General features: G+C 34.2%; 1 long non-coding RNA gene across 7 annotated transcripts; it reads right to left on the reverse strand.

The window, feature by feature from the left end:
• Positions 1 to 1489: 1489 nt before the first annotated feature.
• LOC107759252 (uncharacterized) lies at positions 1490 to 6076 on the reverse strand. Of its 7 annotated transcripts, XR_012705237.1 has the most exons (5): positions 5396 to 6076; positions 5077 to 5257; positions 4413 to 4499; positions 2821 to 2983; positions 1490 to 1951 (listed from the first exon to the last, which is right to left on the reverse strand). It is a non-coding gene; the product is annotated as an uncharacterized LOC107759252 (long non-coding RNA). The 7 variants fall into 7 exon arrangements; XR_012705234.1 differs by lacking the exon at positions 5077 to 5257; XR_012705236.1 differs by having other exon boundaries at positions 2821 to 4499; positions 5077 to 5227.
• Positions 6077 to 8890: the final 2814 nt, after the last annotated feature.

The following is an 8890-nucleotide window of genomic DNA, read 5'->3' on the forward strand; positions in this document are numbered from 1 at the left end:
GGGTACAAATAAACAATATTTGAAATCGTTTCAGTATCTACTCAGTTTAAAAAAACGAAAATATTTTGCTTTTTTTTAAGTTTTACAAAAAGAAAATTCTTTAACAAAACTGAAAAATTAAAATATGGTTCGGGTTGTGGGTTTTTTGTAAAATGGGTTGGGTAAAAAAAAGAAATGGGTCATTTTAATCTGGTGCTGCCAAGTTGCACTCCATCCAAAATAGGGATATTTTTGTTCCAAAGTATGACGGTAAAAGTATGAATAGTCCAATAATATAACGAAGGGTACAAATAAATAATATTTGAAAGTAGAGGAGTATATTTAGCCCTTTGCCGCTACCTAAATGAAACAAGTGGGAAAGTGTTGCAAGTGTAGCTGCTGCGAGTTTCGAACATAAAATGAGTCAAGATTGGATAAGTGTTGGCAGCAAGTACGGCTCCATCTATAGAAAGAGGACACCAGGCCCTCTGCTCTAGGAAGAGGACACCAGGCCCTCCGCTAGTACGTCGTGATGGAAGACATATTTTGTCATACAAATTTCATTGAGAATTAGCTTTACTCATATATATCGTAAAACATATATATGATATATATGGTAAAGCTTTACTCATATATATCATTGAGAATTAGCTTTACTCATATACGTCGTGATGGAAGACATATTTTGTCATACAAATTTCATTGAGAAAGCTAATTTCATTGAGAATTAGCTTTACCAGGCCCTCCTCTAGTACGTCGTGATGGAAGACATATTTTGTCATACAAATTTCATTGAGAATTAGCTTTACTCATATATATCGTGAACCTCGTGAAAGATATTGGATGGAATCAACTGCATTAATATGTTTCGTTAGGAGACAGTACTATGGAGTATGTAAGCCAATTGTCTTTTCATGTTGTCATGGAATCATCCCATTAATCAAGTGGCAACAATTTGAACAGTTGTGTCATGATTTCGCGGTTAGTAGTATATAACTGCAATAATTTAGTTTGATATTTCTTACTCTCTTGTTTATAAGGTACACTCTATCATCAGTTAATTGGGATAGTATATATGAATATTATGTCACCCCATCTAGCCACCTAGACCTGCTTCATTTCAGTATTCAATAATGTGGAGTTCATTAACTAAATATTTTCCGCATTTTCTACTATATATATAAACTCTATGAAGATTAAAAGACCATGAAAAGACATTGAACTAATGTAATTGTACCAACATATTGAGCTTTAATCTCAAATAGCTAGTATGAACTATATAGATCTTTTATTTTCAATATCCAAATATATGTTCAATTTTTAGGAGGTGGCATACATGGATTCAGGGACGGTTCAATAGCGTTCGAGGCGCATATATATATATATATATATACTAGATGGGAATGCCCGTGCTTTGCACGGGCCTAAGAGCACAGGCCCAACATAATGGAAGCCTTAGGCATATTCACAAATTACTCGCAAACTTCAAGACATTTCATATCCTTGCACCTCTGTGAACAACTTAAATATATCAAATAAAAGAAACAGCCGCTCTATCCTTTCGGGTAGAGATAAAGTCTCCGTACATTCTACCCTCCCCTGACCCCATTAGTGGAATTCTATTGCGTTGTTGTTGTTGTATAAAAGAAAAGACAAATAAATGTTTAGCTAGGTTTATAAAACTCCAAGAACAAATCGTTTTTTCCAGACTGCATCATTCTCTTGATTGGAATCCAAGCAGTGGCTATTGTATCACTTCTATCACTTCTGATATCAGCTTCCATGATCTTCTTGGGCTTCCTACCTTGGATATTAGGCCTGAAACTTCAGTCCAACAAATAACTTTATTTTGTCTTTCTCAACCAAATTAAGCTGTTGCTGGATGAATCAATGTGTCACTTCCCAGATTATAGGAAGATGTTAATGACATCCGAGTCCATAAAATACAGTTGTGTAGATAAAATGAAACCACCTATAAAGGATAAAAAAATAATTCAGCATGTAATTACAATGGACCACTTTAAGAAGAAAAATGCAAAACCATCTAAATGTTTTTTGAATGCAAAAAATCACAAAAATGACCCCAATTCTAGATGAGTTACACTCAACTATAAATCCTATTTATTCTTTAGCAAAGAAAATCTTTCTCTACTCCAAAGTAATACTTTTTTTGCCTCTTAGAGCTAATGCTGCAAGTGGAATTTAATATCGATAATTGAATTAGCTGTAAAATCATACTGTGATGTAACAAAATATGCCTTTTGCTATTTGATTTGTCCAAGGAATGTTGTTATTCTCTAATTCTTAATCATGCGCGTAATGCTTAAAATTAAAGATTGAATGTTGATAGTACGTATCCATAAGCAGCATTTTCAAATTATAAATAAAGTAGTACAATGCACATAAAATAAAATAAAAAAACTCCGTAAAAGGTCAGATGAGTCACTTTTCACTCCCGTCAAGTAGATAGAATAGTCTAATTTCTCTTCACCATTAATCATAGCACAACAATGCCGAGTTTTTACTAAATAGTTTGTGAATCTGCATCTTAAGATGTAAATCTCCTACAGCTTATATTAGCAATTAATCAATTAGTACTGCCTCTTTTTGTGGTTTACTTTCATAATAGAAGTCACTAACTTGTGCGCTCGAAAATATAATAACATATTAGCTAGATTTATTCTGATAAAGTTCTTTCCTTAAGCTATAAGGCTGTTTCGAGAAGCTATTTTCTTAGGAACAGAATATCAAATATGTCTGTGTCACAAAGCCTAAGAAGTTTAATCTCGGGAAGGATACGGTGGACATGCAGATAATTTTTTTAAAATGCCATTCATCTACCAGCAATTCCTCTTCTCACATTGGGGTCAATATTTTGTGCGTGATCTTCTGCACGAGCCTCGTCACTAACTTTGAGCAATACCCTATACAATTTATATGATGGTTTAGGTGTTTCACTATATATATGACACCAACTGAATCCATGGATGATACCTAATAATGCCTGAAACAAATTAAAAAAGAAATTGATTAACACAAATCCATATACTCAAGGGCGGATCCAGAATTTTCAAATCGTGGGTGCTCAATTATTTTTAATCTGAAAAATTGCTACTGATAATGAGTGCTCGGTTAATATATTTATATGAATTTACTAGTTTTTTATATAAGTAATAGTATTTGGCTCTAAAAGTAATGGGTGCTCAAGCACCCATAACTCAAAGAGTAGATCCGCCACTGCATATACTAAAGCTGAGCATAAGCATTCAGGAGGTCTCTTTTGTCCAAGGGCTAACAATAGATATTATCAGGTTGAAGGAATATATGTATGATACCAACTTGAAACTTGGCTGCACGTACAAAGTAGGAAGATAATTACACTTAAATAAGTACAATGTCATACTTAAGATTTAATAGCAGATAGAACTAAACACCGCAATTTAAATAATGTCTGACTGACACTAAAATACAGTAGCTATGCATAAGAGATCCTTGGTATAGTTAATAAAAGTATTCAACTAAATATGCCACACTATATTTGCTGTATGATTAACATTATATTTACCTTTGGAAAAGGAAAGAAGAAAGTCGGGCAAATATTTGGAATATTCAAATAAATGCAAAATAATTGAGATCTTCCTTATCATGGGAAGAAGATTACATTTTTCTGTTTCTACATTCTTTTTTTTTCTTTCATATCCACTAAAACGATTTAAGAGTTTCTCGGACTAAAAATTCAAAATCGAATATTCATCTATATAACTTATCCTTAGATACTATTAGATGTTTTAGGACCAGAGGCTCAATTTATGCTGGAATAGGCTTCAGCCCAGAAGACAACACCTAACAAGCAAGCCTTTGCAATTTAAATAAGTGAGTTAAGAGGTCTACTTATCCTTTCACTTGAGCACTTTAAGAACAACACCATCAATTTATCAAGTATATTTATCAGCTCCAAGAGGTATTAACAATAAATTGAGATAATTTTAATTTACTATGATTCAATCAAGGACAACATAAACTATACCAATTAAAATCAACACCTAAAAGATGTCACCTGAAGCCGTCACCTGCTGGATAGCCTATGATCTCTGGGAAATTCTTAAAGTTTCTCATATAAAGGTGCACAAAAAATATTTTATCTAAAATATGGAGCTTTTGCCATTTTCCCTTGAAGCCATCACCTGCTGGATAACCTTTGATCTCTAGGAAATTCTTAAAGTTTCTCATATAAAGGCGCACAAAAAATATTTTATCTAAAATATGGACCTTTTGCCATTTTCCCTTGGAAATATCTTAGTGGAAGTCGGGAAGAGTTTAACAAAATTCAAAATGTTTTATAGAACTTTAAATAGTTTACATGTAATAGATGCAATAATCTAACAATTAGAGCTTTTATTAGATGCAGAAGCTGTGATAACTGTGCGACTTACTCTCCATAGTTGGACTCATCATATACTCCTTAGGCTATTTAAACTCAAAACTTCTTTTACATCCTTTTCACCCCTATTCTGCATTACCTATATATAAATATACACTAGTAAGTGAGGTTCCATAAATCCGTAGCCAGAAAAATTCAGCAATTTAATTAACTAAATAACATAGCAAAGCAAAGCAAAAAAGAAGAACATATAAAATTCATGAGAGAAATTCAATAATAATTGCAAACCGGTTGGAGAAAAACTATTATACTATGTTGACTTTAACATAAAGCACATTGTAAGTATGAGTACAATGAAACTTCCACTCTGGTGGTGAATTTATTTTCACTGGTGCAACTATTTTCTAGCTTGTAGTTGTATATATTTTAAATATTATTTTCACTCCACTCCTCTTCTGTATCGCTTACTCTCCATTGTTTACTTTTTGTGATTATCAACAAAGTTTGTGTTTCATTTGGTCTGTTCAACCAATTATAGGAAAAATGACTTGGCAAGTGATATCTTTTAGTAAAATATTTTCTAAAAGAATACTTTACTCACATAGTCGCTCGCTCGTGCCATGCTGATATAGGTGTGTGTGTGCGCGTACATATAGGAATATAACAATTAAAAAGATATACAAAACCCACAATATAAGTCTAATATTAGTCCATACCTAATTAATTTTCATCTATCAAGTCAACACCACCTTGGCAACAGTTGTTTATGTCATTTTCTTCGATTGCCTCCCCTACCCCTTTTTTCCGATTATGACCAGTTTTTTTTCTGCTACTCTAGAAACTCCTTCGAGTTCATACTTTCTCTCCCTATAAGCATGCAAACAATCTGATTCGCATCTTGATAAAAAAAAATGCATAGGTAAGAAACTAAATCTAAATTGAGTAAGAAAATTATAAAATAAAGCCGAGAATATAAAATAAAAAACAATGAAATTACATAGAGGGAATACAATGACAAATCTCAGAGAAGCTTACCAATCAACAAAATGGGAATTCAAAGTGCCATCAGTAGTAGAAATCAAGTTGTACTAATCTAATTAGTGCCAATTGATATGTAAAAAGCTTGATTGATTGCAGAGAAGAGGTCAACCGAATTGTTGAAACTATCTTCCTTTCATTGGAGAATTTCATCAAATACATTGAAACTTCATCAAACACATTGGTTGCATTAAAGCCCTTCCCTTGGTAGTTTATTTTTCTCCGAGTGGCAATTTCCTATAGCCGCTGTGGGAGCAGTCATGCTACTAAAGCTGAAAATTTTTAAAGAGGCATTTTTAAAAATAACCACATGTATGACAGAATCCATAAAGGAAAAACGGGGAAAGAGGGAAAATTTAATATCAAAATTAGACACACTTAACTAAAAACAATAAAGCATAAAATATAAAATCAGAGGCAAAATGAAAATTGTAAATCACATAATTTAGATTCTAAATCAATTATCTTTAAACAAAAGAGAATCAAAGCCACATACAAACCGGAAAATAGAGAAATTTTGAAAAGAATATCAAAGCCAAGGACAAACGCAGCTGGAGCAGAAAAGAAAAAAAAAAGGAAGATCAATGATTAAAAGAGAAAATAGTTTTGTAGCTGAAAATTTTGACTATGAGGAGACCAAATTTTCAATTGAAGACATCAAGTGGAATTTCAATTTGACCCAACCTTCCAGTTCTTTATCTTGGAAGAATCTTGATGAACTGATGAAAATATCTATGATGGACACGTAGAGTACACGTGTTTCTATAGAAATTGAGTTCAAAAGGGAGCAGGTATATTTGTCAATTTAAAAGTGTATACACACAAGTAATGAAGAATGTATAATTGGAAATAGCTGCGTTCGTCCTTCCCTTCACATTTATATATAGTAGTAAAAATAATATATTAAACGGCATTCTTATTACCTGTTTCAGGCTTCATTCTTCTCTATTAGAAATGAAAAAAGAACTTGGTTAGATAAACTACAAAAACTTAAATGAATTTACCGTTGATTGTATCACAATTGAAATGAGAGAACATTACGTGATACTCTTTTTTCAGTTAATATCCCAAAAAGAATTATACCTTTTTAAAAAAAAATTGTTGTCATGTGACCATGAGGTTATAAGTTCGAGCTGTGAAAACAGCTGTCACACTTCCTTTTTCCTACACCCGAAAGGGTATAAGGGAGTTTTTTTCAATTTAAGTGACAATCGAAACGGGATTATTTATATTAAAATTTAGAGTCGCCACTTGAGATAATTTATGGTGTCCCAAGTCACCAGTTTTAAATCCCAAATCGAGGAAAGTTGACTCTTATTTATGGCCCGCGAACACAGAAATTCGGGTAAGGAATTCTGTTAATCCGGGAGAAGGTGTTAGGCATTCCTAGATTCCGTGGTTTTAGCACGGTCACTTAAACTATTAAAATTGGCCTAGTATCCGATTTATTACATGTTTTAGCCTATGATGCATCTTTAACTTGTTAACCGTTTTTAATCATTTTTAGAAGATTCAACGTTATTTAAAATATGCCTTGAACCACGCCACATGAAATGCACCCGCGATTCACGACACGTTCTATTTAACATTGTTAAAAATTGAAATTGGGTCACATGAAATGCACACTCGAATTTAATAAATAAAAGAAAATCAATTAAATAGGACACCTAAAGCAACTACGAAATTTCAAATTAATAACAAGGTTTGCGAGGGCCATGGAAAGTTCAATTGATGGCACACCTCGATTTCTAAAGAGTTAAAATTAATTAAGTGAGGGCCGTAAGTTTTGGAATTTTATTCAACAGGGCACACCTCAGTCTAATTTAAAAGAGTCTAACTAAATGAAGAAGGCTTAAAGGAAATTGAATTTATTTTAGCCAAATTGTTCAAGCTAACCTAGTAATTAAATGGCTGGTATTAACAGAAATCCGATGTTAGTTTATTTGGAAGGGTCTAAACTGGTGGCAGGCCCAATTGCTATTTGAAAACTCCTGGATTGGAATACAAGGATCGGCTGGGCTAAGCGTGAAGCCCCGCATTGAAAAAACCTTCTCCATTTAAACAAGCAAAGAAAATCATATATATCAACAACCTATCGCATATGGTGAGGTTCAGAATTGGGTCAAGGGCGATATGTGATGACCCAAAAGGATATCACTTGCTTTTAAATTGAATTTTGTGTTCCGAAACCTTGAAAACCTCATTTAACATCACCTCGAATTACGTGCACAGTCCGGACGCGTAGCCGGAAAGCCTAAATATGAAAATCTAGGAAAATGATAAGTTTTGACTATAAAATGAGTTAATTTGACTTCGGTCAATATTTTGGGTAAACGGACCCGGACAAGTGATGTGACGGTCCCGAAGAGTCCGCAGAAAAATATGGGACTTGGGCGTATGTCCGGAATCGAATTCCGAGGTCCCAAGCCCGAGAAATAAATTTTTAAAGAAAATTATTTTCTGAAATTGTTTAAAGGAATTTGAAATGGATTTAGATTAGAACATGTAGGTATCGGGCCCGTATTGTGGTTCCGGTATCCGGTACAGGTCTTATATGTGATTTAAGATAACTCTGTGAAGTTTGGTAAGAAATGGATGTCATTTGACATGATTCAGACCTAAATTGCAAAATTTGATGTTTTAAGACGTTTGAAATATTTCATTGATTTTGATGTTTAATTCGATGTTAATGATGTTAATTTGGCGATTTGATCGCACGGATAAGTTCGTATGATGTTGTTGAGTTAGTACGTATGTTTTGTTAGGAGCCCCGAGGGCTCGGGTGTGTTTCAGAAGGTTTTGGACTTATGAAAAGTTGCAGGTTTTTGCTGTTTAGTGCCCAGGGATTTTGTTCTTCGCGTTCGCGTGGGTCCACTCGCAAACGCGTAAGGCAAATTTCCTAGGAGCCAAACTTCTTCTTCGCGAATGCGAAGCTGGAGTCGCGAACACGAGGCTAAGGAGGGATACCCTTTGCGAACGCGACACAGCTCACGCGAATGCGATGGCTAGTGAGCCTGGGCAGGGGGAGGGGCATTTTACCTATGCGAACGCGACCCATTGGACGCGAACGCGAGGCTCGAGGAGTTTCTTCTACAAACGTGAGCCGACTTCTGCGAACGCTAACGCCTATCAGGCCTAACCCATCGCGAACACGTTGAGTTTATCGCGAACGTGATGAGTAATTTCGCCCAGTTATTTTAAAAGACCAGAACAGTAGCCATTACGGGAGTTTCACCAAAACTCATAACTTCTTCATCTTAACTCCAAATTGGGCGATTTGTGAAATGGGATTCCACCACCAATACATAAGTATGTAATCTTAGACTCATTTTTCTTCAATTTCCATTAATACCCATTTGATTTCTAGGCTTAAATAATGTAATTAAGGGTAAAAAATTAGGAATTTGGGTAGGATTAGGGCTTTTTGATTATCTGTGATTTAGACTTCGTTTTGGGATCAGAGTTGAAAACAAATTATATATTTGGGCTCGT

This window comes from Nicotiana tabacum, chromosome 22 (assembly GCF_000715075.1).
Source record: "Nicotiana tabacum cultivar K326 chromosome 22, ASM71507v2, whole genome shotgun sequence".
Taxonomy (NCBI): domain Eukaryota; kingdom Viridiplantae; phylum Streptophyta; class Magnoliopsida; order Solanales; family Solanaceae; genus Nicotiana; species Nicotiana tabacum.